General features: G+C 46.1%; 1 long non-coding RNA gene across 1 annotated transcript; it reads left to right on the top strand.

The window, feature by feature from the left end:
* Positions 1 to 7,884: 7,884 nt before the first annotated feature.
* On the top strand, positions 7,885 to 15,452 carry LOC125753105 (uncharacterized). The gene is made up of 3 exons (XR_007404137.1): positions 7,885 to 8,488; positions 10,188 to 10,330; positions 13,096 to 15,452. It is a non-coding gene; the product is annotated as an uncharacterized LOC125753105 (long non-coding RNA).
* Positions 15,453 to 16,347: the final 895 nt, after the last annotated feature.

Consider the following 16,347-nt stretch of genomic DNA (forward strand, 5'->3'; position numbering starts at 1 on the left):
TGACTTCCATATTTTATGATGGGAAGTTTGTACTAATTAATCACCTATTTTGCCCATCCCCCTACCCCTTCCTCCCTGGCATCCACTGGTTTTCTCTGAGTCAGTTTCTCTCCTTTGTTGTTTCAGATTCCACATGTAAGTGAAGTCACAGGGTATCTGTCTTTCTCTGACATATTTCACTTAGCATAATGCCTTTATGTCCATCTTAAAAAAAAAAAAAAAGCCTAGGGAAATGGAATTTAGACTACTAGGAAACCACAACCTTGAGAATACTCCAGCAGGGCCAATGACCAGTTCTCTCAGAAGCTGGGGAAGGGCTGGACTAGTGTCTTCCGACTCAAGATCCCGTGGCTCCCAAGGCCCTGGGAACAGAGGTCCGGCACCTGGGGCCACCAGTCCCTGACCCCGCCTCATGCTCCCTGTTCCCGAATGACAGATCCTTCCAGCCTCAGATCCTTCTGCAGCCTCTGCTCCAGCCCGCTCCCGCACGCCTGTGCAGGGGCACTCACAACGAGCCCTGGGCCACAGGGATGCGAGCTCGGGTCTTCTTGAGGGTCTGGGTGGTGGGAGGGCGGCGAGGGCCCAGGGGACGAGCATCTACCGGGACCCTGGGCACGGCCTTCGCCATCGGACTCGGGAGGCGGGGCGGACACCCGGGCCGATGGCCCTAGTCCCAGGCCCTGTGAGGGGCAGCCTGGACGGCGACATCAACCTGGGGCCCGCCTCTCTGCCGTGGGGACGACTCCAGCACCTTGACAGTTCCGTCACGTCGGCCCGGCCCTGGCAGCCCGAGGGCAGCAAGAAGGAAGCCGCCAGGAGGAGACCGGGATTCCCCACCGTCAGCGGTAAATTACCACGGAAATGATTCCTTTGGCTCAACTGCGCGCTTGATCTTGTGGGTAATGTGTTGGAGGCCCCATAGAGCCCAATGGACGGGTTTTCTCCATTCTGACCAATTAGTGCATCAGCCAGGGCTTTCTCAAAGGATGCTGGAAACCTAAAGGGAGGGAGGGGATTTGCTTCTTGTGAACTGCAGTGAGGAGGCATAATTTAGAGAGAATACATGCCAGGGAGATAGATGATTATGAACAGGATAATTCCTCATGTTTGGAGTGCACTGTGGAGCCATGGTCGCTAAGACCCAGACCAAGAAGTCTGAGAAAGACCTTGTAGAAGAAGTCACCTTTTAAGCTACCAAGCGGATTGTTCCATGATCTGTAATTGAGTTTCAACTTCTGCAAATGTTAATCCAGGTACAATAGGTGGTGTTGGTCACAACAGCACAGATACCTCCTTGCTCAGCTAAAAGATTTAAGAACTCTTCTATTATTAACAACCACTTTGGGGGGACACCTGGGTGGCTCAGTCAATTAAGCATCTGACTCTTGATTCTGACTCAGGTAATGATCTCAGGGTCCTGAGATTGTGCTCCCCTCCCCACATGCTCACTCTGTCTAAATAAATAAAATATTTGAAAACAACCTTGGTCAGAGTCTAAAGATCTTTTTTTAAAGCTATTAGGAACAAATTCTATAATATCTTTCAGAGTTAAGGAGGGGTTTCTGATCATAATTCCCCTTTACATTTACTCCTAACAACTATGGCCTTGCCAAAGGAAGCAAAACCTGAGCCATGAATGCCTCCTGGTAGGTATGTCTCAACAATGTAAATCCAGGGGAATTGATTGATAAGATGTCTTAGTTTGCTTGCAAAAAGTTTTAGCACATATGGGAAGAAACTCTCCTAGCCTAAAGATTGAGTCATTCTAAATACCTTGCAAAGATGCTTACTGCTGGTTGAAATCTCTTAGTAAGGATAGATCTGATCTAGATAATCATGGGAGGGTGATGGTGCAAATGTACTAAGATATATGTTAAGTATTTGTGTCTAATTTGGTACATATAGTTATAATTGAAGAAAGGTAAAAACAAGGCACAGGTTGTTCTGGCCATAAAAGTGGAACTTGGTAAGAGACTTCTGCAGGGGCAGTGGAGGTGGGAGGATTGATTGTAGTTTGCATTTACATTGGAAATAGAAGAGTAGTTGGTCGCAGGGACGACCAAGGAGTCTTGAGCATCATGGGAAGATTGGGATCATTGATGGATCTAGAAGTCTGAAAGGTACCCCTTAGCAATGGCCAGGGAAATACTAAAGCCATTATCTTTCCAGTTCAATGCCACAGTAAAGGAAAGAAAATGAAAAAAGAAAAGATTTCATTCTTGAGTCTTGATCTGACATCTTTGGTGGAAGCAGTGTACCTCAGTGTCAGCTACTTCTCTTATTTGTTGATTTTATTTGAAGGTCTCCAGCGTCTGTGCGGGACCAGAAGTCAGTTGGTGACCTTTGTGAGCTGCCTGCCCAACCGAGAGGAGTCTCCCCACTTTCCCTTGTTACTGCCACTTTACAACAACTAGATGACCAAGCACCTGTACTGAAGAGTCTTTTTTTTTTTTTCTTTAACTTCTTGTTCGATCTGACTAAAAGAAATGAGAACCTAAATAACATCTAGGTCATACTTTTCGAACCTCCTTGTTCCTCAAATGTAGCAGTGAGACTCAACCAGAATGTTTGTTGAACATAACAGGTTATCAGCCAACTATAAAATTCCCCTCTGAGCGGCATGATGGACCCAAAGCAGGCTGCCAATCACTCCCACAATGAAATGGGACTATACAGTCATAAAATTGGTCATCCATGCTTTCCTGCCAGAAAGATCTCAACCAAGAGGATAAAATGTGAAAGGAGAATCAAAATGGAGTAAGCACTGCTAGTGGAATCACTCAAAACAGAGTCAGAAGGACATTGAGGAAGTAGGGCCTATGCAAGTCTCCTGTTTCTTGGAACATTGTGAACTTTTGACTTTTGTCAGTTGCAAACTTAGCCACCTCCTGGAATACATCCTTCTATTCTGGACTAAAACAGAGATAATGCAACGCCTGTTTGCCAACTCGCCAACCATCTATTAGATAGATTAAACTCTGCCAGCACCAATCATAATTCTTTCAAAATGACATGTAACTTTGTGGTTTTTGCTTTTATAAACCTGCACTCCCTCCTGGCAATTTGGAGCATGCTTTTGATTTTGGTTGACTGTGTCTTCTGGATTGTAATCTCTAAGCCCCCAAATAAATGCTCTTGCGTTTATCAGCCTCATTGTCTTCGTGGTCAACACTGCATGAGGTGAAATATTGGGTCACCCTGAAGCAGGAATATAAATATGGGTATATTTCTGTGGTTCCCACATATCTCCTCTGTATATCCAAAAATTTTTTTTTTAATTTTATTTATTTATGATAGTCACATAGAGAGAGAGAGAGAGAGAGAGAGGCAGAGACATAGGCAGAGGGAGAAGCAGGCTCCACGCACCGGGAGCCTGACGTGGGATTCGATCCGGGGTCTACCAGGATCGCGCCCTGGGCCAAAGGCAGGCGCCAAACCGCTGCGCCACCCAGGGATCCCTCCTCTGTATATCCAGTGACTGCATGTCTCTCAATGAACAGCATTTTTATCCATTTAATATCTCTTACTTGAGGGGCGTCTGGGTGGTTCAGTGGTTGAGTGTCTGCCTTTGGCTCAGGTTGTGATCCTGGGGTCCTGGCATCAAGTCCTGAATTAGGCTCCCCACGGGAAGCCTGCTTCTCCCTCTGCCTATGTCTCTGCCTTTCTTTTTCTGTCTCTCATGAATAAATAAAATCTTGTTTAAAATAAAATCTCTTGGGGATCCCTGGGTGGCTCAGCAGTTTGGCGCCTGCCTTTGGCCCGGGGCGCGATCCTGGAGATCGAGTCCCACGTCAGGCTCCCGGCATGGAGCCTGCTTCTCCCTCCTCCTGTGTCTCTGCCTCTCTCTCTCTCTCTCTCTCTCTCTCTGTGACTCTCATGAATAAATAAATAAAATCTTAAAAAAAAATAAAAAATCACTTGAAGAGTGAAGAGTAAGACAGATTCCAGGGCCTGACTTCCAGAGTTACTGATTTAGTTGGTCTGCATTCAGAAATGAGAAGATGCAAAAAAAGAAAAAAAAAAAAAAAAAGAAAGAAAAAAGAAAAAAAAAAAATGAGAAGATGCATTTCCAGTAGGTTCCCAAGTGACTGTGAAGGCAAAAGTCCAAAGATCAAACTGGGAAAACCAGGGTTGTATGAAATCCAGCCTGGTTCTGGCCCAGAGTCCACCAAGGTGGGGAATTGTAGGCTTCAAGAGGTACACCCAAGTGTTCTTACCTGCATCCTCTGAGTATCTCTACAGTGAGGAAAGCAGATGAATGAACTGGGCTCAAGTCCTGCACCCTCCACTGCTGTTGAACCTTGTGAGGGCTCTACCCAGCAAAGCCAGTCACCTGCTTCTTCTGCTCCAAACTTATTTCAAAAACACCCATATGGTTCATTCCTTATCTCTTTAAAATGTTTTCTCAATGGACTTATGAAGAAGAATCTCCCCCCCCCTTACTGTGCTATGTAATATTACATTCTATTGATCTCTTGTTTTCATTGTTTTACCACATGCTAACCTACTATGTTACTTCATGATTTTCTTTCATATTACCTGCCTATTTTATTTGAAGAATGTAAGCTGCAGCCCGGGTGGCTTGGCAGTTTGGTGCCACCTTCTGCCCGGGGCGTGATCCTGGGGACCTGGCATTGGGTCCCGTGTCGGGCTCCCTGCATGGAGCCTGCTTCTCCCTCTGCCTGCATCTCTGCCTCTCTCTCTGTCTCTCATGAATAAATTAAAAAAAAAAAAAAAGACTGTAAGCTGCACGTAGACAATGGTTTTTGTCTCTGTGTCCCAAGGTCTCCCATTCACGTATAGTACTACCTGAAACTGAGTACTTGCTCAATGAACACTTGTTGAAGCTGTGAATAAATAGGACACCTCAGCTTCTTATTCATTTTTACCAATCTGGCTACAGTAAATATCCCCTTCAAGTCTCCCTGCAAGCTGGTATTTCTCAATGTTTTCAGGAATAAAAGCCCTGATAAAAATTCTCCATGATCCTAACTTTCTTCAGACTTTCCTGATGTTTCCTCAGAGCTGTGTCTGACACTGTCTTGAATAACTGCATAAACCTTATAACTAATGTTCTGAAATTTGCATTTAAAAACACTTTTGAGATAATCTCAATTCCCCATTCAGAACGATCCCTGCAACCACTGGAAGATAATAATCACTTTGGAGCAAAAAGAGGAGATCATGGGATTCAGGTGCCTCATCTCAGAATTCAGATGCTCCCTTTCTACCTTGACCTTTACAAAATAGCAACATTAGAGTAAGAGAGGGTTTTGTGTTGGTCTCAGCCTATCAATAATGAGGCAATCAGCTAGGAATGCCTGAGGTTCAGTACTACTTGTGGCAAGCCCTCATAGATATATCTCTGGAGCTAATGTCGTGGCTGGACTACCCCTCATGATTTTTTATTATGATTGCAGGACACACCTCAGGGAAAACCACCAAGAACTTTGAAAAACCAAAATTTATTACTCACAGGTAGTGAAGGATACAAGGCACACACAAGGGCCACACAAGGGGGTCACCAGTAGAGATAGGGATGGGTGTGAACCTGGAGCTCTGCCTTGATTATGGCCATGTATGGGCTGCCAAGGGTTTCACAGGTCCCCTCTTTGTTGGAGAATTTAAAACATAAGAGTGGGAATTGTGTCACAAAGGGAAAAACAGGGTCACTTAAGTGATCGGTTATTTAGGCTGCCTGGGACTTTACACCAGTCATTTGACTAGTAGCTATGTTAAAAAGCCAGCAATATGGGATGCCTCAGTGGCTCAGCGGTTGAGCGTCTGCCTTTGGCTCAGGGCGTAATCCTGGAATCCCGGAATCCTGGAATCCCGGAATCAAGTCCTCCACAGGCTTCCTGCACGGAACCTGCTTCTTTCTCTCTCTCTCTCTCTCTCTCTGTCTCTCATGAATAAATAGATAAAATCTAAAAAAAAAAAAAAAAAAAAAAGCTGGCAATATGCTTTTTCCAGATGGATGTCTTTGAAATTGATGTCTTGGCAATCAAAAGTTTATTGTCAAGTCCTAGCACTACAGGGAGGGGTGAATAGGTGGAGCACAAAGAATTTTTGGATCAGGGAAACATCTCTATATGATATTATAATGGTGGATACTTGTCAGTATACATTTGTCTAAATCCATATACTGTATACCATGAGTGAATCCGTATACAACTGTGGGCTTTGGGTTATAATGATATGTCAGTGAAGTTTCATAAATTGCAACAAATACAACACTCTGGTGGAGGTATACTGGTAATGGGGGAGCTTCGGTTGGGGGAGGGGGCAGAGATATAGGGAAAATCTCTGTACCTTTTGCTTAATTTTGTTGTGATCCTAAAACTGGTATAAAAAAATAAAATCTAGGGGGGATCCCTGGGTGGCGCAGCGGTTTAGTGCCTGCCTTTGGCCCAGGGCACGATCCTGGAGACCCGGGATCGAATCCCACGTCGGGCTCCCGGTGCATGGAGCCTGCTTCTCCCTCTGCCTGTGTCTCTGCTTCTCTCTCTCTCTCTCTCTGTGACTATCATAAATAAATAAAAATTAAAAAAAATAAAATAAAATCTAGGGATACCTGGGTGGCTCAGTGGTTGAGCGTCTGCCTTCAGCTCATGGTGTGGTCCTGGAGTCCTGGGATCAAGTCCCACATTGGGCTCCCTGCATGGAGCCTGCTTCTCCTCTGCCTCTCTCTCTCTCTCTCCTCTCTCATGAAAAATAAATAAAATCTTTAAAAAATAGGGGATCCCTGGGTAGCTCAGGGGTTTAGCACCTGCCTTTGGCCCAGGGCATGATCCTGGAGTCCCGAGATCAAATCCTGCTTTGGGCTTCCTGCATGGAGCCTGCTTCTCTCTCTGCCTCTCTCTCTCTCTCTCTCTGTGTCTCTCATGAATGAATAAAATCTTAAAGAAATAAATTTATTACAAAAAAAAGATAGCATTGGTTAAGTTGCTCTCAGATTGAGATGTTTCTCAGATTGCTAAAAGAATCGAGTGTATCTTAGTATATGGAGTAAAAAAGTGGATAAAAAGTGTTTTTCAGTATGTGGGTCACAATCCTTGATGATATAGGCAAAGGAGAAATTTTCTATGGGATTCAGACACAGAGCTTGTCCACCGGCTTCAGGCGGTCTAACATCCCTCTTCTTCCTTCCCAGTCATGGCCCTCTTTGGAGTCTTTTCTATTCTTCCTGACCAAACATATAGAAATGCTGAATAGCACTTCAAGCCACAGCATTTGAAGAGCAATAACATAATGTTTCCAGCTATTCAAGGACTCATTGTATTTATTTTTTTTCTATTTTTTAAAAAAGATTTTATTTATCCATTCATAGACACAGAGAGAGAGGCAAAGACACAGGCAGAGGGAGAAGCAGGCTCCATGCAGGAAGCTCGATGTGGGACTCGATTCCGGGTCTCCAGGATCACACCCCAGGCTGCAGTCGGCGCCAAACCTCTGCGCCACCAGGGCTGCCCTCATTGTATTTATTTTTAAAAGATTTTATTTATTTATTCATGAGAGACACAGACACAGGCAGAGGGAGAAGCCGACTCCATGCAGGGAGCGCGATGAGGGACTCCATCCGGGGACTCCAGGATCACGCCCTGAGCCAAAGGCAGCCTCTCAACCGCTGAGTCACCCAGACGTCCCATCTACGACTCATTTTATGACTGACTGATTATGGGATGATTAGGCCATTTATGTTAATAGATCTGGGAGCATCTCAAATAAGATTTTTATCCTCTTTTTTTTAAAGATTTTATTTATTTATTCACGAGACCGAGAGAGAGAGAGAGAGAGAGAGAGAGAGAGAGAGAGAAAGAGGCAGAGACACACCAGAGGGAGAAGCAGGCTCCATGCAGGGAGCCCGACGTGGGACTCGATCTCAGGACTCCAGGATCACGCCCTGGGCCGAAGGCAGGCTCTAAACCGCTGAGCCACCCAGGGATCCCCGATTTTTATCCTCTTGAGGCATGCTGACTTTATGGAGTCTGAAACAATGTCTTTTCTCCGCCTTTGACACAGGCAAAGCCTCTACCTTCCTTGAGGTAGGAGAAGTACTACTTTCCAGCTTCCCTCCTAGTGCCGCGCAGTCAATGCTCTGGTTGGTCAGGATGGAGAACACCCTTCCCAGCCACCTCCAGAGCTCCGGGACTACATTACCCAGAAGATTCTGCGTTGAGAGGAGGCGATAACTGATCAGGACGACGCGTATCTGTGCTTGCGCATGGCATCGGGGCGGAACTTCCGGCTTTCTGCGGCTGGTTGGCGTAGTTTGCAGTTTTCGGAGATCCTTTCCGCAGGGCTGAGGAGTAGGTGACGGAGCCGAGTAGATGTGAAAAGAGTCGTCCTCAGGGCAGAGACTTGGCGCACGGCTCTGCGACGCCGCCCGGGCTGCGCCTCACGGGGTCGGGGACAGGGACCCCCAGCCCGGTGTCCGCTCCGTCCACAGAGTCCGATGGCGGCGGCCGAGCCCAGGGCCCCAGCGCAGGTAAACGCTCGTCCCCGGGCCCTCCCCGCCCTCCCCCGACCCAGACCCTCAAGGCCGGAGCACGGGGCGCCTGCTCGGGTCCCTGCGGCCCAGGCCCGGGTGTTCCGGACAGGGAGGCGCCGGTGGGTGGGGGCCCCGCGTGTGAGCGCTGGCGTGCGGGAGCGGGCTGCAGGGGAGAGGCGGGCTGGGGCAGAGGCTGCGGCTTCGGGGGTCGGGGGGCTGAGGCGGGAGGAGTCTGAGGTCTGGGAACAGGGAGCGTGAGGCGGGGTCACTCAGGAGCTGGCGGTCCGAGACTTGCGGCACCTTTATGTAAGGACTCTGGACGCCAGGGGGAGTTTTGGCCAAAGGAGGGACAGGATCTCCGTAAGGGGTGAGGAGTGATGAGGACATTGAGGCCCTGGTAGGTTGAGTCTTTGTTCAGGGTCACACAGCTGGTAAAAGGCAACACTGAGCCCTGAGGCCCACTGGTTAGACGGCCAGCCTGAGGTCACTTGGCTCCACGGCCGCGGGAGGGTACACAGAGGCATGAATTTCCCTTTCAATTTCCCTTTCCCCCGTGGTCACATTTTTAAAATTTTAAAATTTAAAAATTTTAAAGTTTTGCCTTTTCCCGCAAAGCCCCAGGACTACAGAAGTATACTTATGGAACCAACAGGGATGTATAAAGGGTGTCCGCGTCCCTTACTGGCCATGACTGCCGCTCAGATGTTCTCTGGATTGTGGTGTCCTGGGACTCTTACCTGCCACTTTCCCAGTCCTTGGGTCTGAGGACTCTAGAGAAACCCCGATCTCAGAGTTCTAAGTTCATGTCAGGGGTTATATTAAGGCGTTCCCATTCCTGGCAACCAACATAAATGAGTGTTAAGGGTTAAGCCAGGAGCAGATACCAGGATATGCAAATACATGGAGGTAAAGCTGAGCTGGGGGTGTTTAGGAACCACAGCTTGCTCTCTCTCTCTCTCTCTCTTTTTTAAAGATTGTATTTGTTTATTCATGAGAGAGACAGACAGAGGGAGAAGTAGGCTTCCTGCAGAGAGCCTGATGTGGGACTCAATCCCAGGACCCCTGGATCATGTTCTGAGCCACCCAGGTGCCTCACAGGCCTCCTTTTATGATATGAATAAAGAATAGGAGGTTAGGTGTTGGGACAGGAATGACTGCCTGAAAAATTGAGTCTATTCAGGAGGTAATGGGAGGTTTGGGTCAGAGGAAAGGGATAATATTAGGAAAGTCGAAACAGTCTTCCTGAATGTAAAGTGGAGAACAGATCATGGGAAATCAGGGCAGAGGCTACTAACATAGGCTGGTGACGGTTAATCATCCAGGACTGTGATTTAGAGTGGTTGCGTTTCTGGATGCAACATGGGATGCATGTTTTAAAAATGGGAAACTAGATTTTCTTTTTTTTTTTTTAAGATTTTTATTTTTTTTATTATTTGACAAGAGCATGCACGTGCACGCACAAGTAGACAGAGCAGCAGGCAGAGAGAGGAAAAGCAAGCTCCCCATTGAGCAGAGAGCCCAACATGGGGCTCAGTCTCAGGACCCTGGGATCACCACCTAAGCTGAAGGTAGACGTTTAACTGACTTAGCCACCCAGGCATCCGAAACTAAATTTTCTCTCTTTTCCTTTCTTTTCTTTTGTTTTCTTTTTTTCTTTTCTTTCTTTTTTTTTCTTCTTTTCTTTCTTTTTTTTAAGATTTTTTTAATTCATTCATGACAGAGAGAGAGAGGCGGAGACATCGGCAGAGGGAGAAGCAGGTTCCATGCAGGGAGCCCAATGTGGGACTTGATCCTGGGACTCCAGGATCACACCCTGGCCTGAAGGCAGGCGCTAAACCGGTGAGCCACCCAGGGATCCCCTAGATTTTTATTTATTTATGAGAGACACAGAGAGAGAGAGAGACTGAGGGAGAGAGAGAGAGAGGCAGAGACACAGGCAGAGGGAGAAGCAGGCTCCATGCAGGGAGCCTGATGTGGGACTCGATCCCAGGACTCCAGGATCACACCCTGGGCCGAAGGCAGGCGCTCAACCGCCGAGCCACCCGGGGATCCCCGAAACTAGATTTTCTAATATGTGTGATGAGGGAAGAAAACAGAGGTATCAGGGATAACCACAGGGGATTTGATCTTTGCTACTGTAGGGATGGCAGTTCCAACTGAGATGAGGAAGTTGATAGTAGGAGTAATAATCACTGGGGATATCAGGAGCTTTGTTTGGCCAAATTGAGAATCTGAGGTATTTCAGAGACCACTGAGTGGAGGCATCAAATTGGCAACTGGAAACACAAGTTGGGAAATCAAAAAGTGGTTCAAATTGGAGACCTTCAAAATGTGGTATTTACTGTGTGGACCTAATTAATCTGTGGTTACATATAAGAGGTATAGTCTTGTTAATGATTGTGAAGCTGTTTATAGGCCAGGATGTAGAGGGTAAGGGCTGAGCACTGGGTCTCTCATTTGGGTACCTTAGTGATGGTATTAGAATTCATAAATGCAGGTGAGGGTGGTATGTATCCCTAACGTAGGCTGTATCAGACTGACTAGTCTAGCAGATGGCCAGGGCTTCCAAGATAAGAATGGAGATGAGAAAGATTCAGAGATAAGGGGTAAATGAGGCAAGATGTCACTCAGGCCAGAGCTCTTGCTTATTCTCTATGATTTGTGAGGACTTTGGTGGGACCTGGGGTGTTTCATTCAGCCTGGTGGGTGTAGTTGGGGCAAATATGGTCATCTGTAAGAATCAGTAGGACTGGGGTGGGTGATAAATGGACTGAACTTTGAATGAGGGTTAGGTGGACAGAGAAGGTTGTCATTGCTGAGGGGACAGCAAGCACAACACAAGGTGCAAGAGGGCCATGGGTTTCTGAGATCCACAACTGGCTCTGTGTGGCTTAGTGTCAGGCATGGAACAGAGCCAGGAGGGAGGCCTTCATAGAAGGATTAGGTGTTTCCAACTCCCAACAGGAGCCATGGGAACTCTGGGGTAGTATTGGGTCCTGTTTGAATTTGCCAAGCAACTCTGGCTGTTTTCTGCTAAGTTGTATTTCATGGCCTAAAATTAAGACCCATTGTTATGTGCTCCCTTGACACCTCATGAAACTCCCAAGTGCTTCACATGGCCTGAGTGCAAGTTCTCCCCACTCTTAGATAAAGTTTCCTAGCCAAGCATCCCTTTTCATCAAGAGGACCAGAGCAGTTCCTGCTTATGCCTTTATTTTTATTTTTATTTTTTTAAATATTTTTTTAAAAAGATTTATTTATTTATTTATGATAGACAGAGAGAGAGGGGGGCACAGAGACAGGAGGAGGGAGAAGCAGGCTCCATGCCGGGAGCCTGATGTGGGACTCGATCCCGGGACTCCAGGATCGCACCCCAGGCCAAAGGCAGGCGCTAAACCACTGAGCCACCCAGGGATCCCCCCTGCTTATGCCTTTAAAATGGGTTTCACTTCTCTGCTAGGCCATGGGGTTATTCACACAAGCCATTCACATCATCCTGTGGGAACCAGATTGTACCCCACCTCTTGATCTTGTAAAACTTGCATCTCACAGCCCCTGGTTGTTTACTCTTACACAGTGTACAACGTTCATGTGGCCCTATAAGGTTGTGGTGTCCTCCTCTCCCTGGCTGTGAGTATATGTAATTAATAAACTACCTTTGACCTTATCTGTCCAGTATTAGGTACTTTGTGTTTGGCCATCCCCTTAACCCTAGGATGGGAATTCTGCTCTTCTCGCAGTGGTGTAAAGGAGGGATGACTAACACAAGAGTGACTTATAGGGAGACCAGGGAGATGCCTGTGCTGTGGGGCATTGAGGTATGGCCATGGGCATATGGCTGTGGTGTCCAGGAATGTGAGGGCTGTGCATTCTAAAGAATACTTGGAAAGAGAGTGTGTCTGATGGTTTCAGAGACCTAGTATTGAGATTTACAGGACTTTGATAACATCAGAGGAATAGCTTGACAGAAGTGTGTGGATTCATCTAGTGAGGGCAACAGCTTAGACATCCATTTGTTCACCTGCCTCTTTTTGCTGATGATTGGACCTGACCAGTGAGCCCATGAGGAGACAGCAGTGCAAGTTGTACCAAGGCCTGATTCATTCCCTGAGTTGGAGGGCTTGGGAGGAGAATGGGTATGGGGTATTCGTGTATGGATGAATTGTGGGTACTCTGGAGAAGGGCTGTTGGTGGTTTCATGTGTCACCATCATGATAGGGCACTGTGACCCTTGAAGACATGGCTATGTACTTGTTCTGGCAGGAGTAGGGTCTCCTTGAGGTTCAGAGACACTCATACAATAATGTGATGCTGGAAAGCTTTGAACTTATAATCTCAGGACGCCAGGGTGGCTCAGTGGTCGAGCGTCTGCCTTTGGCTCCGAGTGTGATCCTGGAGTCCTGGGATCAAGTCCTGCATTGGGCTCCCTGCAAGGAGCCTGCTTCTCCCTCTGCCTGTGTCTCTGCCTCTCTCTGTGTATCTCTCATAAATGAATAAATAAAATCTTTAAAAAGAAAAAAAAGGAACTTACAGTCTCTCTGGGTAAGGCCCTCATACCCATCATGGTACCCTTAGATGTTCTCTGCTCTTCTCTTTTTCCCCAGGCACTGGTCTCTCCTTCCCATAGCAGGACCATGGACACTGCTTGTTTCCCCAATTCCCTAAGCCTGTGCTGTGGCTGAGAAGTCTGAGGTGTGTGCACTGCCCTCTCCCTGAGCAGCCCCAACACAAGGTTAGGCATATAGTGGTCATTGTAATTGATTTTACTTTGCTTGCCCTTTCCCTGGCCTGGTGACTTTGTGCAGGTCCAAGGCACCTGAATACCAGTTGCTACTTCTTTCCTCTAGCTGACATTTTTTCATGACTGCTTGTGCCAGGAATTGCTAACACCAGCACAGTTACAGTTGTGTGGACCACGGTCTTTTTCTTGCAACTCCTCTACGTTTTCTGTATTTTTTTTCCTCCTGTGTGCTATCACATGCTGAGTTGTTCTGACCCAGTACTGTCTGCTCTTCTCTTACATCATCCAGGTGCCATGTATTTGGTCATCTTGGGGGTAGGTTGTAGAGCCTTTATTTAAATGGTTCACAAATGGTTCTGATCAAGCCACAGCAAGATGGAGGATCCTGATCTGGAGGGTTGGTACCTGGAGAAGGACATAATATCAAGGTTGTGCTTAAATTGTAGCAGAAATCGGGGCACCCAGGTAGAGCTCAGTGGTTGAGCATCTACCTTTGGTTCAAGTCATGATCCCGGGGTCCTGAGATCGAGTCCCACATCGGGTTCCTGCATGGAGCCTGCTTCTCCCTCTGCCTGTATCTGTCTCTTTCTGTGTCTCTAATGAATAAATAAATAAAATCTTTAAAATAAATAAATTGTAGCAGAAATCTATTCTATTTGGTTAGTGTTCAGTGCCAGGGGGCACACCTCATTTCTGGTGTTTCTTCAGTCTTGATGCTTTGCCTACTTATCAACTCTACATGTCACTTCTATTCTTATGTTCTGTGCAGGACCAGTCCATACCTTTCTGGACTCCATGTCTTACCTACTTTTCTCACTCCTCCATCTGCAGTGTTTCCCAACATTGACTTCTACATGAGGTGTGCATATATCTTCAAATAGTCCTTGAACATGAGGTGTGCATATATCTTCAAATAGTCCTTGTCATGAGGTGTGCATATATCTTCAAATAGTCCTTGAACATGAGCTACTCTGTTGCAGTTGGATTTTCTTGGTCCTGGACTTACCTTTCTATATAGTGCTCATGTGTCACTCATAAACAAGAACTTGTTGGAAGTTACTTGCAGAAAAACGGGGCATAGGCCTCCTCTCCTCCACTTGTCATACATCAGAGTTGTGTCCTCCACCATTTGAGACCTTCCCCATTTTATGCTCTTCATTTCCCTGGAACAAAGGCTGTCTTCAGCCCAAACCAATCCTGGTTCTGCAGACAAGCCCATGGACTTGTCCTGAGTTTGTCAAACGCATTCTTGTGAATGGGTAGTTGACTCCAACCAGAGTCAACAGGGACTCCTCCAGCATTTTATTCCTTTCAGGTTGTTGATATGACTCTCGTGATGGAGTTTTCCAGCCTTCAAATAAAAAAGCTTGGAACAGCCTGCCTTCTGTGTTTCTGGTTTGTGTGATAATGAAGGCCTTATTTAAGGCACCTTTAACCTTGGGGATTCTGTTCACTGTGTATGTGGCAGTTTGAAAATAACTATTTGAGTTCTGCTAGCATGAAGGTGTAGCCAGCTTGTGTTGGGACCAAACTTTGTTAGGATAGGATAATATTATAATAATATTAGGTGAATCCCTGGGTGGCTCAGCGGTTTAGTGCCTGCCTTTGGCCCAGGGCATGATCCTGGATCGAGTCCCACATCGGACTCCCTGCATGGAGCCTGCTTCTCCCTCTGTCTGTGTCTCTGCCTCTCTCTCTCTGTCTCTCATGAATAAATAAAATCTTTTAAAAAATAAAAAGCACATAATAGATATGAACCAGGGGCAGCCCAGGTGGCTCACTGGTTTAGTGCCGCCTTCGGCCCAGGGCATGATCCTGGAGACCCGGGATTGAGTCCCACGTTGGGCTCCCTGCATGGAGCCTGCTTCTCCCTATGCCTATGTATCTGCCTCTCTCTGTGTGTCTCTCATGAATAAATAAATTAAAAAAAAAAAAAACAAATAAGGAAAGGTTATAGATAGAAATAACTACATTAAGATAAAAGCTAGAGGGATCCCTGGGTGGCGCAGCAGTTTGGCGCCTGCCTTTGGCCCAGGGCGCGATCCTGGAGACCCGGGATCGAATCCCACGTCGGGCTTCCGGTGCATGGAGCCTGCTTCTCCCTCTGCCTGTGTCTCTGCCTCTCTCTCTCTCTCACTGTGTGCCTATCATAAATAAATAAAAAATTTAAAAAAAAAAAAAAAAAAAAAAAAAAAAAAAAAAAAAAAAAAAAAGATAAAAGCTAGATCTCCAATAAGCAACCTTACTTTACATTTCCAGGAACTAGAAAAACAATGAACTAAGCCCAAAGTTAGTTGAAGAAAATAAATGATACAGATTAGAACAGAAATAAGTGAAAAAGATACTAGAAAGACAGTGGAAATGATCAATGAAGCCAAGAGGGTGTGTGTGTGTGTGTGTGTGTGTGTGTGTGTGTGTGAAGAAAAGCAAAATTGATAAAACTAGTTACCCAATGTAAAAAAGAGAAAGGATCCAATTAAAACTGTATAAAAAGTCTAGGCTTTACAGCGGATACCAGAGAAATAAAAGAATCACAAGAGACTACTGTGAACAAGCACAGTGCAGTGATTAAGAAAACTAAAGCTGAGTGAAGTAAGTCAGTCGGAGAAGGACAAACATTATATGTTCTCATTCATTTGGGGAATATAAATAATAGTGAAAGGGAATATAAGGGAAGGGAGAAGAAATGTGTGGGAAATATCAGAAAGGGAGACAGAACGTAAAGACTGCTAACTCTGGGAAACGAACTAGGGATGGTAGAAGGGGAGGAGGGCGGGGGGTGGGAGTGAATGGGTGACGGGCACTGGGGGTTATTCTGTATGTTAGTAAATTGAACACCAATAAAAAATAATTTAAAAAAAAAAAAAAGAAAACTAAAGCAGTAAGGTTTGGTGTTTTGAGGTCCATCTATTGACCGCAGTGACTGAGAAAAACCTACCCTGTGCTCTTGATGAGAGCTGTTGAAATCCTAGTTATATAGATAAAACCAAACACATTCATCTTTTTCAAAAGTTGGGAAGACAGCTTTCCTTATCACAAATGATATTTGTGTGTTCTTGCGCATGCATGTTCTGTCAGGACAATTCCATGGTTCCTTAGGTGTTAGGTGGTTTTG

This window comes from Canis lupus, chromosome 1 (assembly GCF_003254725.2).
Source record: "Canis lupus dingo isolate Sandy chromosome 1, ASM325472v2, whole genome shotgun sequence".
Classification (NCBI taxonomy): domain Eukaryota; kingdom Metazoa; phylum Chordata; class Mammalia; order Carnivora; family Canidae; genus Canis; species Canis lupus.